Genomic DNA, 7,361 nt, shown 5'->3' with positions numbered 1-7,361 from the left:
TGCTCTTCTTTCGCACTAAATCTTCTCATTCCTCCAAATCTAAGAAAATAAAGAAAAATATATAAAAATAAAATAAAATCAATAGTATTGAAGGAAAACTGACACTTTTTCATAAATAAAAGAGTAATAACAATCACATAAAAATCACACTTATCAAATACCCCCAAACTTAAGCTTTGCTCACCCTCGAGCAAAGAAAAATAGAAAAACAATTAAAACAAGCATTGGTTTGATTCATAAAATTTATTGCCACAAAGATTGCCTAAAGTTTATAATTCAAATGAATCATTCAAGATCAATCAAGTCCAAAAGTTAATTCAAAACTCAATTCCGCCGCATTATCCACCCACACATCCATGCATACCTATCATTCTCACTTCATCATTAACTCCCCGAATAGTTTTATGTAAACAAGTAAATAAATAATTGATCTTTAAAAACTCCATAGGCTTGCTTTTCAAATCACTCTTCATTAATGTAAAACAAAAACTATCACTAGGGATCAATAGGTCTTTGTTAAGCTTGTAATGTAAGACTAGGGTGAGGGTTACAAAGAAGGTAGGATTCAAATAAAGCAAGAAAACTTAAGTTTGAACACCAACAAAACAAAAAAAGCATTCTCACTTCTAATATAAACATCTCTTCTCAATCATTGTGAATCTCTCAATATACCTCTATTTATTGTATTTTCAAGTATCTCTCTTTTTCCCTCTCTATTCTGTAGGTCGGACATTTTCTTTTTCTCTCTTTTTTTTTTTTTTAAATAACCCATACCTTTTCGACTGCCTTTGTGTATGACTCTCGTCGGCCATTTCATGTCGGCCACACAATAGACGAGTTGACTTTCACACCCCTAAACTTATGATTTTGATAATATGGCTATAATTAACTTAACTTGTAGACCTTCTACTTCTCTTTCCTTTCATGCTCTTGTGAGTATGTGACTTTGTGTAAACTTACTTTTCTTGAATATTAAGGAAATCAATTTTAAGCTCAAATAAGGTAGGGAATATGAGGTTTATAAGAAAGAAAAAATAAAAGGCTAAAATATAATTCCATAAAACTGAAAAAGGTAGCTAGGGATAAAGATAATAAACAGGTAAGCTTGAAAAGTTCAATCGGTCCAAAGAATACATTAATCATTTCCCCAGAATATTTTGTCTAGGATTTCACCTCGAATGTAATCAAACAAGTTCTGGAGTAAGTTGAGACCATACAAATTCACAAAATTCACATAAATTTTCTCTAGGTATGCAAAATGATTAATGATCATTATAAGCATTCATTGAACATAGAAAATACCCAATTAAGTAAGATCAAGTAAAGAATTAATAACTAGACTTAAGCAATGAGAATTTTTCTTAAAAATTATAATTAATTTCAATCATATTCTTATCATAGGCTTTTTATTCATCAAATCATACTGTTTATTATTTCTTTTTTTTCGAAAAATAAAAAAATTTCATTTCCCCCAAACTTAAATATCACATTATCCCAAATGAGAAAGATGAAGAAAAACTAAAGAAGAGAATGAGAGAAGGTAAGAGATGGTCCCCTGATTTTTTTTTCCTTCCAATTGAATATTTTTCTCAAAGGTGCAGCCGTGTACCCCTTGGAGATCTCCACGGCCTCTTCGTTCCTATAAGATGAAAGTAAAAATAAAAATAAAAAGAAATAAAACTTGGGTTACCTCCCAAAAGCGCTTTATTTAAAGTCTATAGCTAGACATTTTCTTCTTATCATTTATCACTGGCGAGATCGATGGAACACTTTTTCAAGTTAAAGTCTCCATCCACGTAGGGTTTTAATCTCTGTCCATTTACTTTAAATGTCCATTTTGTCTCGTCATGAACTTCAACCGCCCCATAGGGAAAGACACAGGTCACCACAATCAATCCCGACCACCAAGAGTCGAAGTCTTGTGTTAAATAATAAAATTTTCTGCCCGACTTCAAATTCTCTTATCAGAATATGCTAATCATGCCATCTTTTAGTTTTATCTTTGTAAGTCCAAGCATTCGCATAAGTATCGTTGCGGAACTTATCCATCTCGTTTATTTGCAATATTCTTTTTTCACCAGCCGCTTGTAAATCAAAGTTCAGTGTCCTCTTAACCCAATAAGCTCTGTGTTCTAACTCCATGGGTCGATGACATGCTTTTCCGTAAACTAGTCGATAAGGCAACGTCCCGATCGGTGTTTTGAATGTTGTCTGATAAGCCCATAGCACATCATCTAACCTTTTCACCCAGTTTGTCTGAGAGATACTCACAATCTTCTCCAGTATGAGCTTCAGCTCCCGATTAGACACCTCGACCTGGCCGCTCATTTAAGGATGGTATGGTATCGCCACGTGATGGGTAACTCCATACTTAGTCAGTAGCGCTTCAAATTAACAAATACAAAAATGCTTCCCGCTATCACTGATTATGGCCCTTGGAGTGCCGAATCGGAAATCGATGTTCTTCCGCAAGAAATTTACTACGATCCTTGCATCATTGGTTGGCAAGGCGACCGCTTCCACCCATTTGGAGACATAATCTACAACCACCAAAATAAATTTATTAGAAAATGTGGATGGAAAAGGACCCATGAAATCTATACCCCAAATATCAAATAACTCAATCACTAAAATATTGTTTAAAGGCATCCTATGTTTCCTAGAAATCTTGCCAACCCTTTGATAATGATTACATAAATTAACAAAATTAAAAGAGTCTTTAAAAATAGTTGCCAATAAAAGCCGCATTGTAAAACTTTTGCTGCTGTTTTTGCTCCACCAAAGTGGCCTCCTGCTTCCAATGAGTGCCAGTGTCTGGGTATACTCTTCATCTCCTCCTCGGGTACACATCTCTGATTATCTGGTCTATGCAATGCCGGTATAGAAAAGGTCCCTCCCAAAAATAATATTTCAAGTCGGAGAAAAACTTTTTCTTTTGTTGATATGTCCTCTCGGTTGGTAAAATTTTGGACACCAAATAATTTACCATGTCGGCATACCATGGAACGACTTGTATAGCCATTAATTGCTTGTCCAAAAATGTCTCATTAATTGGAAATTTCTCCTCGCCAGCCTCTTGTTTAAGCTTAAGAAGAGATATGTGGTCGGCCACTACATTCTCGGTACCTTTCTTATCTTTTATTTCCAAATCGAACTCTTGTAATAGCAAAACTCATATTAATAGTCTTGGTTTGGCATCCCTCTTCAACAAGTATTTGAGACCTGAGTGATCGGTGTAGACGACCACCATTGAACCTATCAAATAAGAACAAAATTTTTCAAAAGCAAACACAACTACTAACAATTCTTTTTTAGTTGTAGCATAATTAAGTTGAGCTTCTATTAAGGTCCGACTTGTATAATAAATAACATGAAAAATTTTATCTTTTATCTGCCCCAAAATAGCCCCTATAGCATAATCGCTAACATCACATATTAATTTAAAAGGTAAATTCCAATCCGGTAATACAATGATAGGTGCTGAAATTAATTTCTTTTTCAATATGTCAAAAGCATGGAAGTATTCATCAAAAAACTCAAACCGAGTATCTTTAATCAATAGATTGGAAAAAGGTTTAGTAATTTGGGAAAAATCTTTAATAAACCGACGATAGAACCCGACATGACCCAAGAAACTTCTCACACCCTTCACATTGGTCACTAGTGGGCGTTTGTCAATAACTTCTATTTTTGCTCGGTCGACCTCAATCCCCTTGAAGGAAATGCAGTGGTTAAGCACTATTCCCTCCTCGACCATGAAGTGGCATTTTTTTCCAATTTAAACAAGATTTGTCTCTTTGCATCTCTACAAAACTAAAGATAAATTAGATAAACAATTATCAAAAGAGTGACAAAAAAGAGAAGTCATCCATAAAGACTTCTAAAAACATTTTCACCATGTCAGAGAAAATGGACATCTTGCATATTTGGAAAGTGGCTAGCGCATTGCAAAATGCCAAAAGTGCCATAAGGACATGTGAAAGTGATTTTCTCTTGATTCTCAGGTGCAATGGCTATTTGATTGTAACCGGAATATCCATCTAGAAAACAGTAGTAAGTGTGGTCGGCAAGTCTTTCTAGCATTTGATTAATAAAATGTAAGGGAAAATGGTCTTTCTGAGTTGCATCATTCAGTCTTCAATAGTCTATGCATACTCGTCATCCCGTGACCGTCTTCGTCGATATGAGTTCATTGTTGTCATTTTCTATCATGGTTATCCCTCCTTTCTTTGGAACGATTTGCACTAGAATTACCCATGCATTATCTGAGATTGGATAAATGATCCCGACATCTAAAAGTTTCAATACTTCTATATGCACCACTTCTTGCATTGATGGGTTCAGTCTCCTCTAGGGTTGGACGATCGGCTTAAAATTATCCTCCATTAAAATCTTATGCATGCAAATTGAAGGATGAGTTCCTTTTATGTCTGAGATGGTCCAACCCAAGGCCATTTTGTGTTCCCGCAAGACTCTCAACAACTTCTCTTCCTCTACATCACTCGAGGAACTATTAATAATAACTAGAAAAGTAGAGTTCTGGCCTAAGAAAGCGTATCTTAAATTTGATAGAAGCGGTTTGAGTTCAAGCTTGAGTGGTTCCTTACTTAGAGATGTCGGACTAGATGAGTTTAGCTCTTCCACTTTTGATTTTATTGAAGGAGGAAAGAATGGTGTAGCTTCCAAATATTTCTACACTCCCTAACCTCTTCATCTTCAGATTTAATAGATGTAGAGTGAGTAAGACATACCTCAAGTGGTAGCTTTGGAAATTCAGCTTCATAAGTCTCGTTAGTCCTCAATCGCTTATTTTAAAATAAGAATGTACCTCAGAAGGAAATTCCATAGTCTTAAATACGTCAAAAGTGACCTGTTCCTTGCCTCAAAATGAGTTTCTCTTTCTGGACATTAATTAAGGTACTCCTCGTTGCAAGGAAAGGTCGGCCTAGTATCAAAGGGATCTCTTCGTCCTCCTCCATATCAAGCACAATAAAGTCGGCTGGGAAAATGAACTTATCAACTTTCACTAATACATCCTCAATTAATCCTCTCGAGTATTTAATATATCTGTCTACCAACTGTAGAGAGATAGTGGTCGGCTTTCCTTCTCCAAGACCTAGTTTCCTGAAAATAGAGAGAGGCATTAGATTAATACTTGCCCCTAAGTCGCATAAACTTTATCAAAATAGGAATTTCCTATAGTGCAAGGGATCATGAAACTCTCCGAATCTTTCAACTTAGGTGGCAGCTTCTTTTGTAAAATTACATTGCTCTCCTCGGTCAACATTACCTTCTCGTGCTCCTCCAACTTTCGCTTGTTTAATAATATATCATTTAAAGATTTTGCATATTTAGGCATTTGCTCTAAAGCTTCAATGAGGGGAATATTAATATGCAGTTGCTTAAATATACTCAGAAATTTAGAGAACTGATTATCAATCTTATTTTTTCTTAATCTTTGCGAAAAAGGAATTGATGGATCATAAATTGAAGGAGAATAAGTTTCAGATATAAACTCTCTAGATTTCTTGGGTTTTGCAACCCCTTTATTCTCCTTAGTCTTCTCAGCTTACTGGTAGGCCGCATCTCGCTCTACTTCTTTCACCTCAGACTCGGCTTCCTTCATCTCAGACTCCACGTTTTCGGCAACTTTTGCATTTTACTTGGTACTTACTATTTGTGGCTAATCATATGTCCGCCCACTTCTAAATGTTATGGTTTTGACATGTTCCTTCGGATTGGTCACAATGTTGCTCAGCAAAGTCCCTGTTGTCCTCTTGGTGAGCGTGTTTGAAAGCTAACCAATTTGCGCCTCAAGATTGCTGATTAAAGCTAAGTTATTTTGGATCACCATATCAGTCTTTTGCATGTGCTACATAAACATATCCTCAAGTGTAGGTTTCTTTTCTTGCTGTGGAAACTATTGAGGTGGTCTAGCAAGCCCTTGATTATTGCTCCATGAAAAGTTAGTGTGATTTCTCTATCCAAGATTGAACGTGTTTGAATAAGGATTGTTTTGACGTTGAAAATTAGACACGTAATGGACTTGTTCATAACTCAGTCGGGCAAAAGGATTCCCCTCTTGGCAATTTATGCTTGAATGATTTCATGTGCAATGATCACAAACAACATTAGTTTGAATAGTATTAACGTTCATCTTACCTAGTTGTTGTGGTAGATTTGCCATCTGTGTTACTAATGTGGTAATAGAATCAAGTTCAAAAACTCCAGCCGTCTTTCTTGGCATTGCTTTCTCTGCAGAATATTAATAGTTGTTGAATGTCAATTCTTCTAAAAGTTCATATGCGGGTTCATGGGTCTTACTCATTAATGTTCCTCCCACGGCCACATCAACCATAGATCAATTTGTGGATCCCAAACCATTATAAAATGTATATACCTAAAGCCAGGCTAGGAGGTCGTGATGTGGACACTTGCACAATAAATCTTTGTATCTCTCCCATGCCTCATATAATGATTCACCCTTAAGTTGGGTGAAGGTAGTAATATCATTCCTTAACTTTGTTGTCTTGGCCGGAGGGAAATATTTTACAAAAATTTTTGTGCCAACTCCTCCCAAGTGGTGATGATGCCAGACGGCAAAGAGTTCAACCAAGTTTTTACTTTTTCCTTAAGTGAGAAAGGAAAAAGTCTCAATCAAATAGCATCATCTATCATTCCGTTGTGTTTAAAAGTATCACAAATTTTTAAAAAATTTACAATATGGATATTAGGATCCTCTTGTGACGGCCCCCAAACTGGACGGTTTGTTGAATCATTTGAATGATAGCCGACTTGATCTCAAAGTTATTGGCTTGTTTAGTTGGCCGCCTTATACTAGATGTCGCCCCATTGACCGAGGGCATAGCATAGTCTCTTAATGTCTTGCACTTCTGGTCGGCCATATTAAATATAGATGCGATGGCTTCTTTCTTCTTCTCTTTATTAATCCGACATAAAGTTCTTTCAATCTCGGGATCGAAAATTATATACTCTTGTGGTTTAGATCGGGGGGGCATGCACTTCTGATTCCTTAAAAGAAAAACCAAACTGAGATCTAATTTAAACCAATTTTTAAAAGCAAAATAAAGTCCAAAATAGTAAAACTCTAGCTATTATCAATATCAATAACAAATAATTAATCCCCGGCAACAGTACCAAAAACTTGTTCTGTTAAAAATATCTGCAAGTGCATAGAATTGTAATAAGTAGTAAAGTATTTTAAAGAAAATAGATGTCGAACCCACAGTGTAACGCCCCGTACCCAGAAGGGGTCGGAGAATTACTACCTGTCACTTACCAACCTGTCTCTCTAAGCACCTAAAACTCTAAGGATTTCATAAATAGTACACAATCTCATA

General features: G+C 35.8%; 1 non-coding gene across 1 annotated transcript; it reads left to right on the top strand.

Annotated features, from left to right (window-relative positions):
* The first annotated feature begins 6,416 nt into the window (after positions 1-6,416).
* On the top strand, positions 6,417-6,523 carry LOC121251300. Its single transcript, XR_005937968.1, has one exon. It is a non-coding gene; the product is annotated as a small nucleolar RNA R71 (small nucleolar RNA).
* Positions 6,524-7,361: the final 838 nt, after the last annotated feature.

The sequence above is a fragment of the Juglans microcarpa x Juglans regia genome, chromosome 2D, assembly GCF_004785595.1.
Source record: "Juglans microcarpa x Juglans regia isolate MS1-56 chromosome 2D, Jm3101_v1.0, whole genome shotgun sequence".
NCBI lineage: Eukaryota > Viridiplantae > Streptophyta > Magnoliopsida > Fagales > Juglandaceae > Juglans > Juglans microcarpa x Juglans regia.
Note: the sequence above shows the minus strand (reverse complement) of the source record. Positions and strands in the feature narration are given on the sequence as shown.